The following is a 23,000-nucleotide window of genomic DNA, read 5'->3' on the forward strand; positions in this document are numbered from 1 at the left end:
AGAATGATTTAGGATTAGGATATGGAGAGTGAATGTATAACCTCTAGCTATTACCTCTTCACCCATAACTTTTAGTTCTACTGAAAACTTCTCATCATTATTAAGGCGGGAAATTCTCATTGCTTGACCCTTTATTATATTTTTAAAAATATGTGGACAAAGAAGTGGGATATGGTATCAATGAGGCAAAGACACTTAGAGACACTACAGCCTCCCCCTACTTCTCTGATATACAAGATCAATCTAAAGAAACCACTACTGGGACAACTGTGAAAGCACCTACCATTAATGTGACATATTCCAGTAATATTAAGACTATCTGTGAGGTTGTTAAAAACAGTTAACATGCGCTATCATCAGATACAGGTATTAATGGTGTGATAGGGACACCACACACTTTTGCTTTTAGAAACAAAAAAATCTCTCAAGAGACTTTTATGTTATAAAAACAATGTTGTTAGGCATCCTCCAAGTGCATATGGCACATTTCCATGCAGGTCTTGTAATTTCTGCCATCAGATTCTTGCAGCAGATTCATTCATCCGCATACCAGTTATTATATGAATTTAAGATATATGCTACCTGTAAGACGAGAAATGTAGTATATTTGGCACAATGTAAAACATGTTTTAAATTTTATGTAGGTAAGACTAACAGGATGCTTTTTGAAAGAATGAGGGAGCATTTGAGGGACAACAGGAATTCTACTGTAAATAATTCTTTAGCAAGACATATAAAAGAAACTAGCATTGAATATGTCTTTAGTTTTAAAGTTACTGGAGTTATAAATAATTATGGTAGATTTGGAGATGTATATAATTTAACTGAGAGCCGTGAATTATATCGGATTTTGCAACTGCAGGCAGACAAAATGGGGCCTTAATGATAAGGTCTCTTTAAAACTTAGATTGAAAAATAGGAGAAGGTAATTGTCTTTATGTCACGTGCCTAAGGACTGTTTCACTATTGGATGCTATGTATTTTAAATTTCTATTTAATGATTTTATTTTTGTTGTTGTGATATGCCCCCGGATTTATGAAGCCTGCGCCAGGCGCAGGCGTAGCATATGCTGGATAACGCCAAAAAGGTCCGCCGAGCGATTCAGGTACGAACCAACTCCACGTGCACTACTGGCGTACACCAGATCTACGCAGCCCTTGGCATAGGTATGCAAATCACCCCATGCACAGTGTCGCACCATGCTAATGAAGGCATACAGTGATTCATGAAGTGGTGCAGGCATAGCACAAGCCCATGGAAATGTAAACCAAAAAAGACGGTTTACATTTTCCCAAACAGAACATTGGAGTTATGGAAGCAGACCAGACTCATGTATTACAAAGTTAACATATGCCAATGGCTAAATGCACAGCCAATGGCACAAGAAAAGATGCACAACACCTAAAAAACAACATTTAATGTCATGTCCACAGTAACGCACAGTACAACCGCAGGGCATGTGTGCGCAAACAGGAATACAAAGGAAATATATACAAATGTCATAAAATTGCAATGTAAGACAAATCAGGATTTCATCATAATACACAATGGTAGGCATGGCACACCACAAGCAAGGCACAAGGGTTGCCAAGGGCCCGCGACAGTGTTCAGCACTATAACTATGAATTAGTAGTCAATGCCAAGCAAATGAGGCAGGTAATACTGAATCGCAAATGTCCCGCCAGATTAAGGACGTACCTGACAGCGCAGCGCTATAACACCGAGGAGTGTATCAGAGGTGATACATGACATCAGCAGAGGGGTGTGCCACTGTATCTGTAAGCACATTGGAGCAATGCAAATCTGGCCTGGCCATTGCTAAGCAAAGCTGCATGACAGGGGTGGGGGGAAGGTATAGAACCGTTTAGCTGAGAGGACACATGGTGCCCGAAAGCGCATGTGTATGGGGATGAAATCGTGCCCGAAACCCAGTAAGCGGATGCACGCGCCGTGAACAATAGCACAAACAGGAAGGTCAGGGGAAGAAAAGAAGGAAATGCTGAAGCAGGGCAATTGGCGTACTAATGAGCAATTAACACCAATCAACTCACGGTGGTCAATCGACGGCAGTAGACAAGCCTACATGCAGAAACCTGCAAAACAGGATAGGGGAGACATAGGATTGCAAAGAAAGGAGGGGAGGGCTTGGAATGCAAAGATAGGAGAACTGTCATAGCAGAGCAAAGCAAACCCACAGTAGACCGGCAATAGAACACAGTACACAAGATAAGCCAGGTCTAGGAAAGTACAAATGAAAGCAGGCAGCTGGATGCATGCCAGCAAATGGTAGGTGTAACGTGCACAAATGTAAATGGAAGGGCAGGAGGTAATTCACGGCATCCAAATGTAATGCAACACCAAAGGCAGCAGAATAGTGGTTCCGTTAATAAAACACAGAAGATACCCTGTATCCACGATCGTACATACACACCCTCACACATCATCAGTGTTCACAGCAAAACAGTATAAAGTGTGAAAGCACCCAACACACACCTGTGTATTCCCAAACACTGCACCATAGTTGTAAACAGATGGGGAACTTTTAAAATGTACATGTTTGGAGCTGCCATAGCTGTGATTCATCAGCATGTGTTACAGACCAACGGTGTTGTGGAGGATGATGCCGACAACCACCGTAGGCCTCAGAGGGGGAGAAGAGTGTTCAGACCAAGGGTAACCTACCAGGGGCTACATGATCTGGAGATACTAGAGCATTACAGGGTGGACAGGGACATCTTACAGCAAATAGTAGAGCTGAGCTGGCCACGCCTGAGAACCAGAAACAACAGAGGGGAACCCATCCCAGTGGACACGAAGGTATGTGTAAGCTTGCGAATACTAGCCACAGGTACCTTTCAAAGGCCAACTGGAGATATAATGGGGATCTCACAGGCATCGGCATCCAGGGTACTACACCAGTTCCTGGATGCCATGTTAGCACATGCCAATGAGCATATATACTTCGCCCGAACTCAGGAGGAGTTGGCCAGCAATATGCGTCACTTCCACCATGTGTGCAAACTACCCGGAGGTACTGGCTGCGATAGACTGCACACACACATACAAATCAAGTCACCACCAGGTGAGTATGGTAAGCGCTACATATACCGCAAGGGATTCCACTCCATCAACTGCCAGGTCGTGTGCAATGCCCAGGGCATTATCATGGATGTGTGTGCTGGCAGCCCTGGAAGCTACTATGACTCCCATATCTGGCATGCCTCACAGCTGTATCAGGTATTTGTCACAGGGGACATCCCACAAGGCCACCTTGTTGGGGATGCTGGCTATGCACTGGAGCCGTGGATGATGACCCCCATCAGAAATGCACACACACCAATGCAAGAACGCCATAATGAGGCACATGCACAAACCAGAATCATCATAGAACGTGTGTTCGGGATGCTGAAATCATGGTTCCGGTGCTTGGACATATCTGGGAGAGCCTTGCAGTACTCTCCAGGCACGTGTGCCCACATCTTCATAGTATGTGCCATGCTACATAATATGATCCTGTGGAAACAGCTGCAGCAGGGTCAAAATGGAGGAGCGCCTCACAGCCCACTGCAATTGCCAAGGCCAACACAGGCACAGAGGGATTCAGACCATAGACACACTGTGCCAGCCCCAGTAGGCAGATGGAGGTGTGCCCAATATGCCTACGCCTTGGCAAAGAGGGATCGTATAGCACATACCTTGACAGTATAGGCTCCCATGGACTGACACCCCTCCCCACCTGCACACACAGTAAAATGGATGGCACACAAACACGACCACCTGTAAATTGTGATGTTTAGGTGGCCCACTGTGGAATCCTACATAGGCAGCCCTCAAACATTGTACACGCAACAGCCATTGGAACACGGAAATGTCAACAAATGAACAGTAGATGCGCCTATCAGCATCTGTCGGTGCTGTGTGTATAGGTTCTCAGGTACATCAGTAGGTACATACCCGATTGTCAGAGGCAAAACACCAAACGGGGCAAACAGTGACTCCCGTCGCCACAACATCGAGTAAGCAACTGTCGCATACTGGAGCAGAGGCAATAGCGGGAGCACATGTGTGTAAGCACTGTCCTACACACACTCATCACGGATTCCCCACTGCATTACTGAGGGGCTCCACAAAATGTAATCATGGATGTTGTGTCAAGGCAGGGGATGTACCCATGACAGGCATTCGTCACCCCAGAATGCTGCATCCACGGTCGTATGAAGGTGTAGCACATTATCGGGTGTAGCTAATTGTGATATACATACCCAATGCCAGAGTACAGCCAGTAAACATCACATGGACATACCATTAACTGGACTCATCAATTTGTAAACTAACGGAATTATCCATGTGAGTGTAGTGTGGAGTAACTGCTGTAGTGTACTTCACATACAAAATGACATAAAATGTGTACAACCCCCAGGTGTCCAAGTGGTACATGCAGTGACTGTCGTGCATGTTCCTGGTCCCACGTCCCACAAGGGATGTAACGTAATCCCCACGGCACGAGTAATGCATTCCGGATGCAGGTCATCAGAATATGTGTAGCACACGTTAGCGGGAATAAGTGTTGCCCACAGCTGGTAAGCGATGTTTAAATATGACTATACGGATATGCACGAAACAGGGCTAAGCTTCACCGACCACTGTGCAGATCATGGTCAATGATGTACAGAACAGGTGAAACCAGCATTAGTCACCCCTGAACAAATAGCACCTGCTCTGAAGGGTAAAATGACCACTGCCAGGAGTGGAACAGGCAATCATGTATACAATCACCCAACACTATTGCTAGCCAAGATGTACATACGGTAGGGTTGCCACATTTCAAATGACCAATGTGGGACATACGACAGATGTCTGCAGGATGACACATACACCCAGCCAGTACGAAAACCAGAACATCAGTGTTTTGCATAGATAAAAGGCTTATTCTAGTAATGGTCACAGGTACGTGTTCTGTGTCCTGTAACATGTATGTGGGTCAGATACAGAATAAGTGTTTTATGCAACTATTACATAAACTATAGGGAATATGTTTGTTCCAAAGTCGCAGGACATTTGCTATGTTCACAAATATTTTTATTTTATTTTTTTTATTTTACATTTGTTGACCGGGATAGTCCGACTGGATGCATGTCCATTTTCAGCGGAGGCCCAGGGAGAAAAGCTCCAAGGGTAAGCAGATACAGCATTACATAATACCAGCATTACATATTACAAACAGATTATTTACAGAGATTACATAAGTAAGCAAGTTAAACAAGTTCCACAGGTTAAAGTTAGTCCTGAGCACAAGTCAGGATTAAATTAAATTACACTGTAAACTGGTTAACAGATTTTTACACATTCGAGTTAGCCAGGCTTGATACATTGACATAGCCAGTTAAGTGATAAATGTTGTTTGAGTCTAGTTTTAAATTGACCTAAGGTGGAATGTAAGGTAATATCAGCTGGAAGTGAGTTCCAGGATCTACTTACAGAGTTTGCAAAGAGAGAATCACCGGCTGTGTTATTAATTTTGCTAGTATGAATTAGTAGTTTCGCATGACACAACTGCACAAAGAGGGACTGTCCCTCGCAAAGTGGGATGGGAGGTAATCTTAACCTATGGCAGGTGTGTAATGTGACAGGTACAGACACAAACATGCGGAGTCCAAGAAACGCAGTATACACTGACAAAAACACAATGAAAGGCATAGCGTGCCTGTCACCACCCCTATCCGAGATATGTATACATATATATATATATATATATATAAATATATACATATATACATAGATATATATATATATATATATATATATATATATATATATATATATATATAGATATATATATATATATATATATATATATATATATATATACACATATATAATACAGATAGAAAGGGCGATAGTGTGATATATGTTGATATATAAGGGGTCACTGACATCTGCAAATATATAGATAGGTCAACGACATTCAAAACACCTTTGAGGTACAAATAAATAGGATACTGCCAACTATGGAACATGTCACACACTGACATGCGTAACCAGGAGGCTGAAAGACAGAAATAACACAGTACTGGAACAGTAGAACCGCGAGCAATATGACGATATTAAGGACATGTAGTCGCCGCTGCCGGCGGTGCGGTCCACGTAGGTACCATGTACAACTGTGGTTGTGAGTGATGTAGCCTGTGTAAGTGTGTGTTGAGGGTGCCATGTGTTTTTCCATGTGACTGTAAAGTGTGCGTGTGTGTGTCCGCATTGTGTGTCTGTAGGTGGCAACTCGGAGGTAGATGATTATGGTAGGTGCGAGTATAGCTAGCTGTAGGCATGCGGCAAACACCTGTCCCACATTGGGAGAGACAGCCCCCCCTGGGCAGGTGTATCCTGACATGAAACATTACAAAGGGCAACTGTCCAAGAGTTTAGGACATTAGTATGTCCCAAATATTATGCAATATTTGCAGGAAATACTCATGCCTGTATGTAAGAAACGGAAATGTTACATGCAAACCGATAAGTAGTTAAGGTCCAAGAACAATTGGTATGTAATGAGGATAAAAGTATGTGCTATCCTGTGTACTGACCATGACCATATGTCAGCCTGTAAACACGACTGTGTGACCCGCAAGTGTCCAACTATGGCCATATGAAAAGGTGGCAAGCCATGTCACAGAGGGTCTGACACCAACACCACTGCAATGACTGCAAATATCTGGGACAGACATACACGGGATAGCGGTCATTTAGAAATATCCTTGCACATATCGCCGTACATCCGGAGGTATGGAAGTATCATCCTCACCTGCATACCATATAGAAACCAATTAACAATGGCCCAAAGTAAATTCCCGCAACAGAAGTCTATTAAGTGATAACACTGTAATTAGGGAAGGGGCCCACGCACATATATATGGACTACGTAGAAATGCAAGCCCCACAAAACTGTATATGCTAAGTACACCCGCCTACATCCCCCACACTGGAAACAATAGCAATACAGACCGTAATCACAGCACAAACATCCAATTAGTCAATTACATCTGCTGAACCGTTAACATACCTTGTGAGAGACACATTTAAAGGTGCCATGCAAAATTGTATCCGTCGTATAATGGAACAAACAGCGATGTTACAGGTGTTTGCAATAGTCCGTTATCAGACGGGTGGGATGACAGGTACAGTCACAGGTAGAACCACATACTCAAGCCATCACACACAATCCACGGGGGACATTACTCCAAAATACACTTGGCTCTACACATAGCAGTTGCAATTACACACAACAAAACACAATACAGGCCGTCTCCCCGAAGGCAGGGCAAATGGCCAATGCCCAAGTGGAGAATTCAATTATACCCCACTGTTGCCGTGTAATTGGTAAATGGAGTAGCTGCACAGCTGAAGTGCATGTAAATAGTCACACCGGAACACCAATTGGCAGCAGTAAACCACATGTTACAAGTATTGACGTATATAAGGATGACTTGCCAGATATGCAAACTGTATGCTCATACCGTAAAACAGTTTAAAGAGTGATACAGAAGAGCGAGATAGAGACAAAATACCAGAACAATATCAAGGTATGTAGAACACTAACTGTATGTATAGTATGTTCTGTATTAAGTTATGTCAGTGTATGCATAGCCTGGTTTGCAGTAATTAAAAGTGTCCGCCATGCATAAAGTGGGAAATGGTATTTATGTAGTGATGTCTTGCTGATCGTACTAATGCTTGTAGAAGTTGTGCGTCCAGCAGTGGGCCACAAGGTAAACAGCACAGACACCACAAGGGATGCAACATGACAGCTTTAAACAGAACAATGTCATACGACCCGCCATCAGTGGCAGGGTATGTCCAATAAGTACGTGCCATAGCAGGGGATAGTATATGTGGATATACTGTAACAGTACACATGTGTATGGGCATATAACATCAATGACATGTCTACGGTGGTCCCTCTGTGCAAGTATGCTTTGAATTATGGGATACCATGTAAAACATGTGTAATGTATAGTACAGTAGATTGATATGTCAGATATGCTACACAGGAGAACAGGCATATGATGCATACCAAAGGTATGGTATAGTGATGTGAGTAGTATGTAATTAATTTATGTATAAACAGTTATGATGAAATAAATAATGTAATCCACTCTGTGCATTTGCAAAGGACGCAAACATTACTCCCATACTAGAATAGCAGAAGAGATGTGACAGACAAACAAGAACATGATTGGCGTGTACAATAACAGGATACATATGGCCTATAGTCACGGGACATTGTAATAGCATGACAGCTAATCTAAATGGAAGGGCTATTCCAGTAACCATGCACAAAGGACATTTAATAGCTCCACAGGTTCATAGTGGGGTACCATGCAGTCTGGCAAGTCTATGTGTAACAACAACTACAGTGTGCACACCAGTGGTACCTCTCTAGGGTAGTTTCCTGTGAACAGAAGAGCCATGTGTAACCTGCATCTCTGCACAGTACAGACACTGCAGTGATCCCTGGCGTACATGTGTCCACCATCCACCAAGTGAGGTATGACATGAACAATGCTACTGACTGTCCATGCGTGATGTAGATAGGAATCTTGTCCCAAAGCATGATGAGTGTCCGGTCTGGGAATGCAACCCCCAAGCACATGCCACACACTGTCGCGTGTGTGCACATATCCATGAGCATCATGCTCATAGTGGCTATTGTTTATGTCGCGTATGCAGAGTATATCCATTAACATATTTGCAGACATGGGCCCCTGTCTTTGCAGCAGAGGTCACCCCTGTGTATGTAGTCCGCAAATGTGTACAGACGTGGTGTCTGTACATCAGCCGCAAACTTTAACTGTCGTAGCTCAATAAACGTCATGGCGTTTTAATGTTGAGTTATGTAAAGCTGTTGTGTAATTTACACCCTAAGCGGGGTGTTGTACCCATGGATGTGTGTATAAGTCTGGTGTTCAGAGGTACAATGGGTGCCTATGTACCAGCTACACATCCAGTACAGACAAGTGTGGGTATATAGAAGGATATACATGCCACAGTGAGTGTGTGCGACATACATGTGTTTTACAAACATGTACAATGCGATATGTATGTGGGGGACTAACACCTATGTGATAACCAGTGGGTGGATGGTGTACTGCAAAGGTGATGTTCATACCAAGTGTCATGCAGTTTGAGGCCATGATGTTCATATCAGGTATCCATCACAGTGACACCCGTATGGATGGGGTCTGTATCAGCTGGTGGATCAAACAATGGCACTTGGTATGCAGTGGTCTGTAAAGCTAGGCAAGGAAGTCCCCTCAGTGGTAGCCTGTACCTCAGGGAAGCATATACCGAACATGAGGGCCCCATGACTGAGGACTGTGGCATGACAAGTGTAACTGGAATGCAGTATATGATATGGTATGCCACCCTCAGTGTGTGTGTCCTGTCCATTAGCCACTTTGCATAACATCCTGAGACATATGTTGTGATGTGCAGGTGGATGTGTATGTTGTTAATACCAGAATGGAGAACAGTGCTGAAAGGCAGCGAGAGGACAATGTAGGCTGTGTGGACCCCCGTGTTGTCATCAACTACTCTGGTGACTGTATGAAAGGTGTTCAACAGGTGTAGGAGGCATGCTGTGGCCCCAACAAGACCAACCCAGCTGGCATCAAAGGACCGGAGCACAACAAAGACTCAGCGAATGATGTCCATGATGCTGTGCCCTATAGCCGTGCAGAACAGTCCAGTGAGGTGTGTAGGGCAATAGTCCCAGTCATGCATTGTGGCACCACCTGTTTGGAGTGTAACTGTCGCTGTGTGCCAGTCAGGGGCCACAATGTCTGGTACAAAGCTATTACTGAATATGGTGTCCCAGTGGGGAGACATGTTGTTCAGAGGTCTGTGGACATCACAGCCTGGGATTTTGTAGGGTGACAAGGGGCCAGTGTCCTAGGACATATAGAGTGCAGGTCAGTACTGTGTAGGTGTGACCGCAGGTACACCGCAATGTTCCTGCAAGGAATGTGGCCCCGTAGGGAGTGAGAGGGTGTAATGTTAGCATTGAAGCCATCAGACAGCATGTTGCCAACATCACCTGTTACTGTCATTTTCCAGAGTGACAGTTGTATGTGTGAGCAGATGTGGGTATTGCATACGACTACTGACATACCACCATAATGCCTTGTGGTACATCTCGGAATGTGTCGCAGTAATGTGTACGTAGCTAGTTATGGAGTATGTGATGAGGGATCCCGTGGCCCTACCGAGGCTGACCAGTGAGTTACCCCACCCATGGGAATGTACACCACTGTGCAACAGCCCCCACCTGTTGTTGTAAAGTATGTCCATGGAAACACACCCCCAGAGTGTCGTCTGTCATCTAGTGTGTACCATCATGGCTCTGTGTGGAATAGCATGATCCATATTGTCGTGTACGTGCCAATGAAGTGCACTGGGGTATGTCTCAGCATTTGTATGTGCATTGTCCACCTGCACTTGTGTCATGACGTCAACTACTGCTGTCATACGACATCTGTAGTAGGTGTTGTAGTACTCATCTACTGTGTATGCCGTGAAGTGTGTGGTGCCTGTATGTGGCTAACAAGGGTGAGTAGCATATGTTCGGATTCCACCAATGAGGGGATAACCCCAGGTGTGGAACAGCAGTCACATGTTGGTAGTGTCCATGTCAAGGATACTGTTGGTCTTGGAGGTGGTGTGTATGGGTCGAACCAGCCGAGCGGAGGTTATGACTCACGGGCAGCATACGTCTAATGTGTCTTTACATGTGCGGCTATCACAGTTAAGTGTGGGTTACTGTCAGTCTCACATCAGTAGCAGCAGTATGAGCCCAACTGTCCAGTACACCATGAAATGAGGTCTGGTAACCATGGGGTATGTTGAATCCGCAGCTGGTAATACTGTGCATAGCAGTTCCGGACACAGTTATTTGCACGTGGAGCACCTGTGATGCATTGTGCTAAGTAACCAGCCAGGATGTGTGTACAACATAGTGGAATATGGGGACATCTCAGCCGTGGGTGTACCAGTCCAGGTACGTGCCTGAGAGGTACAGTCTGTCTATAACCAGTCATTGCAGGTGTGCTCTGCAGAGCCAAGAGGCAGGTCCCAGTCACTGCAGAGATATTGAAGAGCTGCAGTATCAGGTGTGAGCCAAGAGGCATGTCCCAGTCACTGCAGAGATATTGAAGTGGTGCAGTATCAGGTGTGAGCCAAGAGGCAGGTCCCAGTCACTGCAGAGATATTGAAGTGGTGCAGTATCAGGTGTGCCTTGCCTGCGTGCGTCACAGAGGATGATGTCAAGCATTGTGTGACATGACCACATGTTTTGCTAGCCAGTTCCCGTTCTGGTGGTGACTGTTATTGGACACTGTGCAAGGCAGGCAGTATAAAAGCAGCAAGAGTCCAACATGTGATCCGTACTCTCAGGGCTGACAGGTGCAGGTCAACTGTGCTACAGCATCATGTTGTTTGACCAGGTCTGTCAAAGTGGACGTATACCAGATGCCTGTGGAATGACAGCAGAAGCATGGACAACTGTTGGGAGTGACAGAGTCGCTCGTTGTACAGTGGTAACAGGTCCGGATGACCGCAAAATGCTCCCCAGGGCTTGGACCACACCATCAGGGCTACAACACTGGTGGGCTATTGCATGTCCCTGCACATGTAGTCTGTGTCCTGAGATACAACTTCAGTCACACAAACATGGAAAATGACAGTCACATCGTACCTGCTGAGTTGTGGCATGTGTGCATAGGTTATGTTGCAGAACCAGTTACTTGACAGCAGGATGTAAGTGACTATCGCCTTGTGTAGCCTGCTGAGTGGAACAGCATTGTGACTGCCGACAGTCACTTATGACAGGTGTGTTGTGTATGTTATGACACCCTATTGGCTGCATGTGATGGGCACACGTGTCTGTGGGCTATAGGTTGGTGTGGTTGTGTTTGGCGATGTGGGCTGCCATTGGTGCCCACACAGAGTATGGAGGGGTACTGTACAAGGTGTCTCTGTATGTGTGGCCTGTGGTGGGGATCATGTAGGACTATGTGATGAGTGGGGTGTGTTGCCAATGTTGCACATCCCCACATGACTGTCAGGTGCAGTCAGGGTTGGTGACAGTATAACCCCCAACAGGGTTGCATATGTGCATCCCCACAGGCTGTACTGTTGTATGTTGGGAGGTGTGCATTGACTGTGTACATGAGAATAGCTCTATTGCCACATGTACAACATAGTCATCATAGTGACAGGCAGTAGCACTGGTACGTGTCAGTTGGACATGCCTGTATATAAGTGGTACGTGCCAGGTGCACAAGCCGTATAAACCACCATGTCTCACGAGATATGTGAGTGATGTGTGTACGACAGCTGTTGTACTGTAAGCAAGCTGGAAATGTATGGACAGACAGTGTACCTGTGAGGACTGGTGTGAAATAGGTGCTAAACTAAGCAGTAGCTCATAACATGCCAAGAAGCTCTGAACAAGTGCCGAGCATGCCCATACATTACAGATAGGGTGTTGGATAATATCAACCCACAAGTGTTGACGACAGTCATGATTGGTGGCACCGCATCAGAACACTGCCGGGTATGGTCTGCAAGTCCATGAACCATTATCAATGTAGATGTTAGCAGTACAGATGTACAAGACAGTACGGATATTTGACTACAAATGCCTTTGTATGTCACAGGAGTGTTCTACTAGTGGCCTGTTGACAGACTCACAACTACTAAAGGTGCTACAGTGACATGTGCATATCACACGGTGTCAGCTACAGTAAACCAGGGTTAATGTGTTGTACCCCACCCACATTGTAGCCCATACCACAAAGACAAATGTCAGCCATCTGTGTATGTGAGGATGTGAATGGCCATGACCTATGGGCAATAGTTGTCACAGTGTTGTGAACAACATACAGAATGGGCTGTGTGTGTGAGGTGTGTGACATATGTGCACATTCTGGTGGATGATATCAGCAATGACACCACTAGGGGAATACCCCTGTACCCATTAAGTAACACCTAGGTTGTGGTCAACATTATGGACACTGTGTTAGGGATGGTGTTGTGCAGTACACCTCCCTGAGCTGGAAACATCTCCCTGGTCCTTTAGGTAGTCATTTGAGGTACCCATGACATGACAGGGTGGTATCCATGAGCATGGAGATCATTGGACAGGCATACACAGCACCCGTGTAACCAATATTGGAACACATATCACCTTCCAGGGGTAGGGCCCATGCGTGGATGGCTGATACTAGCCTCCACAATACTCACCTCCAGTATGCAGCATGCTATCCACCTTCCATACAGACATATGCCACACTATGCTGTTAGACATGCTACATGTCCATAGCCTGATCTGAAAGACATACGTCATGGACAACCACCATCCAACGACTAGGATGGCCACATGCTGGACAGATCCCTGTGCCATAACTGTGACATACTCCCACCATAACATGCAGCCCTATCCACATAGCTGCACATATCATCCCTGTCATACATGGTGTGATGGCCGTATGGTAGATGTAGTATCAACTATCTGGATCAGTAATGTGTCACTGATGCCCCTCACGGTGGCGTAATGGGTGTCAGATACAGCTAGGAAACCCAGCCCGTACATGCTATAGCCGATAACCTTACCTGCGAATGACGTCCGACTAGCCATTGTCCCATGTCTATCACATGTGCAACACAAGCGATCCGTGGCAGGATGTTGAACAGTTGTACAGTGCAGTGTAGATGTCTATGGCAAAACAGATGCATGTACAGGTTTCCATGCGTACTTGGTGCATTGTCACTGCCCAAGTCCAGTAAGGCTGTGTCTGTGTTGATATGTGACATATACACAGCATCAAGGTCAACAGCATTACCGTGGATATATCAGGCATGTGCAGATAGGTAAGAACACCAGTGCAGGCAAACAGATATGCCCACATGAAGACAGACGTCACATGCAGTAGGAACACTAATGAGGTGACACACACATATATGGGGATGATATCCATTGCATAATGGGTGTTACATGTGTGTGACACATACATGCCAGTCGTGTTAGTGTCATGTTGATTTGCAAAGATAACTTTGCAGATGTACTAGAAATGTATGTGCAGCAGTATCACTGTACATGTCTGTAAATGTGACCTGTCACCTTCATCATGTCTTACAGATAATGCCTCGTACATGCCTACCAGCATACAGCCGACAGGGGGATGATGTTGTAATCCCGTACCTCCATGAGAACTATGAGGTGTTATTTAGCCATGTGCCACAGCATGCACAGCAGCGGGATGACCTGTGGCAGGATCTTTGCAGGAGGGTCAACAACGTGGGTGGCCACAATCGCACCTACCAGCAGGTGCGCAGACACTGCATGGACTTGATACGTCATGCAAAACAGCGTGCCACTGCAATCGCCAGGGAACAAGGTGGAACAAGTGGTGGGCCACCAACCCAGCCTCCACTCACACACACACAGAGGAGCTACTGGCCAGTCTGGGGACACCCTCGGAACAGCTCACACAAACACTAGCTGCCATCGTGGAGGTGGGTGTCTCCCAACCAATAAGCCTGGAGTTGCCTGGTAAGTCAGTACTGAACATATGGCCAGTATATCCCACGTACGTGCATGTGTCAGTGTACATCATGTAATGTAACAACATATGCAAGGTATGTGGACACACATGCTTCATGCTACATTATGCTACCCTGTGTATGCACCATACCTCTGAACTGCACAGGTATTTGCAGGATGTCCAGTTGTCTGCCTCATATTGTCGGTGTGTTCCCCTTAATATCTGTCCCTTTCTGGCAAATAGCTGAGGAATGGAGTCATTAAATGATGACATACATTTGTGTTTACAACTGCACATTCCGTGTAAAAACCATGTGCATGCAAACCTATTAGTCTAGCAAATTTCTAAGTTTGTAAGAGCAATATGTCACAGTTGTCCCTATTTGTCCCCCATCATAGTAGGCTTTGTCCATATTTATTGTTCTAAGAGGTTGAGAGGTATGGTATGCACACATGTGCTTACTATATGCTATTGTACAGGCGAATGTGTTAACTTGCACTGTGCACCCTGTGGCTGTCATACAGTCATGGATAATGTTCATACTGCTGTGTCACCCTATTCAGGTACCTCTAGCATGCCGCACAGACAAGAGTCCATTGCAGGTGTGACTGTCATCGGTATCAGGCATGTCAAAGCATAGATCTATTCACCATGTGGCCAGTTAATACATGGATATACAAGTCGCATCACCCATCATCCACACATTCCACCCATGTGCAATATATACAAATGAAATGACACACAGACATGAAACTACAGTATTTGTCATTGCTACATGTGTGTCCAGCTGTGCATACAATGGTGGAGGTGTTCTACAATGGAGGCATATGTACTATACAGTGGAACAAAATGTGTGGTACACAAACCAGTACTGCACAGTGAGCAGTGATATGGGCAGACCACAGGTGTCACCATTGTGTTATATGCCCCTGCAATGGGTTCACACATTGTGATGTTCCATCCGACATGTCTCAGACACATAGCGTTTTGGTTGCAATATTGTCACAATTTCCCATAACCCATACCCCACATACCACACATACACCTGTTGTCTGCATAGCCCTGTGGATGGTGACATATCCAACATCTATGGGTGTATGTCATATGGGACAACACAGACGTGTGATAGACGGCCATCACATACATGACCAATACATGTGCACAAATGGCCATGGGGGATGGCCGGAGACACGTAGCCACACAGTAGATGGGATGTGGATGCACCTTGTTCCACTTTGTCCACACATGGTCCAATTACAGCTGTACTAGACCAATTGTACAGGTGATGTGGTAAGCTGCACATCTTAAATGCCTGTGCACAGCTAGTGGAGTTGTCAGTGACGTCTACCTCATAAGATGTTTTAAACATGACGTCTGTGTCATAGCGTGAAGGTAGTCACCTTTACATATTCCACTGACAGTGACACCAGGCCACAGATACTGTACTTTTCCCTTGCTGCCGAAGGATATCACTGTTAGCTGTGCACCTTGTGTGTGTGTGGTACATCAATGTCATGTGTGAAATGGTGACATGACAGGTCTGCTATGTGTGGACATGGTTGCCAGGCAGCTAATACTCTATAGTCATTGTGCAGGGGTGTCATCTGTATGTCCTCCAGTGACCTGTCACATGACACAGCATGGTTTGGTGTGTATACACCTCAGCATCGTAGGTCACAATCCACAGGTATGTCATGGGTATGCATGCAGTTCTGGATATGCAATACATACATATCATGCACTGTTTAGCAATATAGACGCCTCATGATGCCATGCAATGGCACAGTGTCTGTACTTCACACTGTACAGCAATGTAGATGGCTCACAATCCCCTACCATGCCCATGCACATTTGCTCAACATGCATTCTATCTGTGGGGCATATGGACAACACCGCAATGTGATACCCAGTATTACACTGTACATGTGTCAGGACACCATTGTGTCAGGCATGCATGCATGTTAATGCACACTTCAGCAGATTACATGTCAAGGTCACGTCAGCCATGTGTACTGTTATCCTGTTCTGGTCCACGTGGTGTATCACGGGGATGCATGCATACTACCATGATCGTGTGAATTATTTTATTTTATTTATTTTATTTATTTTAATTTGTTGACCGGGAGTGTCCGACTGGACGTGGGATCATTTTCAGTGCAGGCCCGGGGAGAAAATCTCCACAGTAAAATAAACAGACAGTAGTTACATTGGATTACATAGCAATTAACAATTTAACATAGAAATTACTTACAACATATTTACAGAAGAACATAGTACATCAGTAGACAACTAGAATCTTTATCTGTGAAGTACATAACAGGCATTAACAAATGTAACAATGAGAAGTTCCTGCTGTATAATAAGTACTAGGCTTATGCACATCTGAGCTTGCTATCATCAAGGTAGTTAGTGGAGGTGAAAGAAAGGTAGTAGTTGGATGGGGTGGATGATATTATTGTGGGAGTTGCAAGGGCATAGCCAGCATGTTTTTAGGTGCGCTTTTAATAAAGTTTTGAAGTTGGTGCATGATGGTACGGTGGTAATTGTGGGTGGGAGTGAGTTCCATAATTTGGCTATGGCACAAGGGAATAGTGCTTCACCATCAGAGTTATTGGCTTTAGTGATCTGCAAGTGATTTTTGTTGCTGGATCTTAGTGGTCTGGTGGTGCGATAGGGTTGGAGTAGATTCTGGAGGGATGGGACATTTAGTGGATGGTTTACTAGTTTGTGGGCGAGTGAGAGTTGATACCACTGAAGGAGGTGAGGGAGTTCAAGCCAGCCCAGTTCAGCAAGTGAGAGACAGTGGTGACTATGGTAGGATGCCCCTGTGGCGAATTTGGCATTTTTGTTGTAGCAGGTCTCTAGCTTGTTTAGATCACATTGCCTTAGGTTGGTACACATGGATAATGATATGACACCTGCCTGCTGTAGTGTGCATTCCAGGGGGTATGCTTACAAACACTATTGATGTCTGACATGCATGCCGCCAGCTGTATCACAAGCATGCTGCATGCCATCTGTCATATCACATTAATGGTGTGTCAGTGTGTGTGTGTGTGTGTGTGTGTGTGTGTGTGTGTGTGTGTGTGTGTCTGTGTGTGTGTGTGTGTGTGTGTGTCAATGTGTGTGTGTGTGTGTGTGTGTGTGTGTGTGTCAGTGTGTGTGTGTGTCAGTGTGTGTGTGTCAGTGTGTGTGTGTGTGTGTGTGTGTCAGTGTGTGTGTGTGTGTGTGTGTGTGTGTGTGTGTGTGTGTCAGTGTGTGTGTGTGTGTGTGTGTGTGTGTGTGTGTGTGTGTGTGTGTGTGTCTATTGTAATTTAGAGTCTTTCTTTGCATTCACAGGTGATGTAGGTGCGTTACCCTCCTGCGGTCCATCTGATAGTGTCCCCACAGATGCTAGTAGTGATGAACATATGCAGGAGGTACAGGCAGGGATGTCAGGGGCTGAATCTGTGCCAACGGTTGCCATGTCAGCTATGTCCCCCTCTTCCCCGCACACAGTTCAGCTGCCAACACATACCGCATCAACAGTGGCCATACAGGAAGGACAGTCAGCGTCTGTTAGCGTTGAACAGGAACGTGTGGTGGCTACAGAAGGTGTGTCTCCACACCATGGAGGCAGTGTACTGACTGCAGATGTGCTACACAGGCATGTGGCAGGTGCTGCTCATAGGAGGACCTCTGGCAGCCTAGCACCTGCAGGACATAGCGCAGCAGCTGGAATCACCAGACGCGTGTTCCAGACTGTAATGGTGGCACAGGCACGTGCCGAATGGCAGAATAGAGAAGGGCAGAGGCTGCAGAGAGCTGCTATCAGTACCCTAAACAACAACATCCAGGCATTGGCAGGTGCTCAACAGCAGATTGCTGATGTTCTGGACAGTCGATTGGGTGACATGGTCAGAATCCTTGACCGTGGCATGGCAATCCGCGAGAGTCAGCTGTCTGTGCTGGAACATCTGGTAGGGGTGAAGCATAGGCCACGTGGACGTAGGCCAGCTACACTACCTAGTGCAGGTCAACGTGAGTGTGCCACCTCACATGGCCACTCCCATAGTGCCAGTAGCAGTAGCAGTGCAGCTGGTGCTGCGCTGTCCACACCAGGACAAAGCAGGCCACGTGGACATTCCCAGTGGGGACACGGTTCCAGTGGCCATGTGTCGTTGGACAGTAGCCATTCTGTACCTCCGCCTGGTAGTGCCCGTGCAACGCCTGGCAGGCACAGGACACATGGCCATGGCCGGTCACAGTGAGCTGTGCAACCTGGTCTGTACAATCTGGAGCTGTCGATAATACCCTTGTGTAGGCCTCACAAATGACAGAACTGTGTGCACACATACACGCACACAGCAAACACAATTGTAAGGCTCCACAACATCCACATGCATATGGAACAGACATGTCCAATCAAATCACCGGCCCTTACCCACACACATGATGTCATCCATTGGTGCAGCCTATGCCCCTGGCAAACAGTATCACCCTGTGCATATGATGAAGCCTGTGCCGCATCCCTGTCATCCACACCATCGGTGCAGGGATATGCTAAAATGGTCTGATGCACAGGGTGAACAGAATAGTGAGAGGTGCATCTAACATTACTTGTGTATGCATATTGAGGGATGTGCATGTTGCATTGGTTGTGTGTGAATACTGAGAGATGTGTATGTGACATCGGTGGTGTACTGTCGACATGCACTAGTCATACCATGTAGTCCAGGTGCACCATGCATTGTGATATGTTCACAGTATGTGTCTCATTTAACCCTTGCCTATGTGGTCATCACCCTCGCAGTACTTTGCATCCACACGACGTGGCACAGAGAAGGAACATGCACAGGTAGCCATTATGGCTGGGAACGATGGCATCAACAGGGTAGTAGATTGCATCACCATGAGGGGTTAGTCACCATGAGGGGTTAGTGATCCTGTTTTCACTGTATGGTAGCATACACCCTCACACCAAGCACCAGACAGCCATACATACATACATACATACATACACACACACACTGTGGTGACCAGAAATGTGTATACGGATAGCCGATGTGTGTGATGCACCACACCTACCGACGTCATGCTTTCCACACTGCAGTATGTACAGATCTCCACAACGGTGTACAGGGATGTGTAACAATTGGGACGTAATCCCCACCATATGTGGCATATGTGGTCACACAAGCGGACACACATGGCAGTGCTGGGAATGATACACCTGCCATATGACGCGACGTTTGATAGACATGCAGCCGTATTGTCCGCATTATGTGCACCAACGCTATGTCTGGCAATTGTGTTGCACACGGGAGGATGTAAGTGTTACAGGTGTCATGTGACATACAGTTGTTAACACTTGACCGCTGTGTATGCATTATGTCATCACCGTCAACTAACAGTGACATAGCGTACTGTTTGCACATGGCATGGTAGGATGGTGTGTGACACACCTGTGAGTCATCCCTGGCACACATACATCTACACAGGTGGATCACCACTTTATGTACATACATCCCACCATACGTGATGTACAACCAACTGTACTGTCTGTATGTCACCATATACAGGTGTCAATGATGAGGCTGCATTGCAACTGCATGTTGTAGTTAGGCGCAGCTGTGTTATGGACATCGGCCACTTCACATGCATGGTCGCTGCATGCACAGTACAGATTGTACATGTGTGTTGGTCCTACCTGTGTCTCCTGTAGCCATGCTTGTATGCATTGCTATTGGTGGACATGTGTGTTGACATACATAACACATGGACTGTGGTATGATATCATGGGTGTCATGGGCAACTACTACAGGGGAATTGTGTCCTCGGTCAACATTGCTACCTCCTGTACTGTGAGCATTCAACAGACATGGACTCACCTTTCATTTGTGTGCGTGTGATTGCTTAGGCCACTGGTCTGCATGGAGGACAGCAAAGGCTAAGCTATTTACATATGTGTTGTGTGTGTGGTCCATGCACCCATCCACTACAATCACATGTCTGACATATCCAAACATGTGTGTTCATTGGTGTACAGCAGCACTCATCTGTCACAGCTGCGGAAGACCCGGGGCCCCTGGTATGTCTTGAGCTGACCTGGTCATGTATAGTGGTATCATTGCAATGCATAACACCTGTTGGAACCCTGTCGGTGCATGTGTACTCTGCACAGTTGCTGTAGACCTCTGTACAGTCCACTGGTCATGTGTCACACGGTGTTGTGGTAATGTATGGCTGTGTATTGCTGCAGCAACAATATGGTGATGTCTTGAGGGCTACAGTGTAGACTGCAGTGTGTACGTCTGTGATCTGCACCTGCGACAGCTGTGATGACAGCTGAGTATGTACTGGTCACTGCATGTGTGTGACCGCCCTGTGCATGGGGACAGTTATACCTTACTGTGCCCTTCCGTGTTTAGACTCCGTCTGCATGCAGGACAGCCCGCTCTGTGCGTGGGGACAGTTATACCTTACTGTGCCCTTCCATGTTTAGACTCCATCTGCATGCAAGACGGCCCTTTGCAACTGCGAAGTGTGTGAGCATGCCCAGTATGCTGTTGTGTAGATGTACACACAGGACAGTCTAAACTGAGCCCTTGCTTGTTGAGATTCCGTCTGCATGCAAGACGGCCCTTTGCAACTGCTAAGTGTCTGAGCATGCCCAGTACACCGTTGTGTAGATCGACACACAGTACAGTCTGAACGGACATGTATTACTAAGCATGTGACCATGGCCAGTGACACCTTGTGTCGGTGATGTCCCTCTGTGCATGGGCATGGCCATTGACATCCTGTATAGCCATGGTGGTCATCCAGGCAACAGATGTCCATTTTCAACGTCACGATGGATGCCTATCGAGTACACACTGGTCGACTATCTTGAAGGGTGTACTGTCTGTGGCGTGTCCCGTGTCTATGTATTGTTGTTGTAATGCTCCGTAAATCTTATGTTGCCCTGATCACACCACTGCCGTGTGTTTGTCTACGTCTACCGCGGGACAGTAATATGTCTGTATGCTTTCAGACTGATCACTCTCTATACAATCCCTGTCGGCGTCCTTGTCTTTGCGGATGATGACACATGCCTAGAAATATGCCTCTGGGACTGCTGTGTTTAGTAATCTCAGTAGCGCATTCCGTAAATGCGTCATGCTGTAGTGTGATAGGGTAGTTAGGTGTATGTTCGACTCCCAGCCCTGCCAAGTGTGTGTGTGTGTGTGTGTGTGTGTGTGTGTGTGTGTGTGTGTGTGTGTGTGTGTGCGCGCACATGCTCCCATCTGCCTGGGGACTCAGTCATGCTTTTAGACGCCTCACACCACAGATATTTCCTACCGACATCTTTGCCTTTGCGGATGATGACATGCGCCTAGCAGTATGCCTCTGGGACTGTTGTGTTTAGTAATCTCGGTAGCACGTTCTGTAAATGCGTCATGCTGTAGTGTGATAGGGTAGTTAGGTGTATGTTTGACTCCCAGCCCTGCCAAGTGTGTGTGTGTGTGTGTGTGTGTGTGTGTGTGTGTGTGTGTGTGTGTGTGTGTGTGTGTATGTATGTATCTATCGACATATATATATATATATATATATATATATATATATATATATATATATATATATATTGTATATAGATATGTATGTTGGGATTGTCACTCTTGAATGTGCTGCATTATCTGTACGTGATCAGCTTGGATGTATGTACATCTGCTATGGCTCTGTGATAGTGCACATACTGTGTGCTGTAGTGATCATGGGTTATACTTGTGTAGTGACCAGTTATTGTGTTGCTGGGTATTACACGGGCATTGGAAACAATGTTAGTGCAGCACCTTTGAATGGTTGTATGCACATCTTGGCAACAGTCAGCAGTGGTTATTACTTTGGAGGGTGAGTATGGCTCATATCAGTATGTAGTAACTGACAATTCTATGCAACTCAGGTTAACATTACAGACTCACATTTATCCACAGGTTGTGGTACAGATCCCAGGACTGTATGTGTATACATTGACAGGTACAGGACTGGGTTAGTGTTGGATGCATGGAGGGGTGTCCATGGCCAGTAATGGTGATCTCTATAGCCTGGCAGGTACAGTCTGTGACTGTCCCACAACCTCCTGTATATGGCTGACACATGCTGTACCTGTGTATATGCGGACACACACACTTACCACAAACAGCTAGGGCTATCACATACACAAACCCATTGCATCACCATTGGGCCATGCAATAACCATTGTCCCTCACACACACACACACACCTACGTGTAAATTGGATGGCTCAATGACAGCTCTGGAAATGTAACACCACACCCTGTGCATATGATGTCACCTGTGCCACCACCTGTGATGTATAACATTGATGCAGGATCAGACTAACCTGGTGCTGATGCACATGGTGGCTTTATTCCACTGTAT

This window comes from Protopterus annectens, chromosome 3.part1 (genome assembly GCF_019279795.1).
Source record: "Protopterus annectens isolate FY-2018-M chromosome 3.part1, PAN1.0, whole genome shotgun sequence".
Lineage (NCBI taxonomy): Eukaryota > Metazoa > Chordata > Ceratodontiformes > Protopteridae > Protopterus > Protopterus annectens.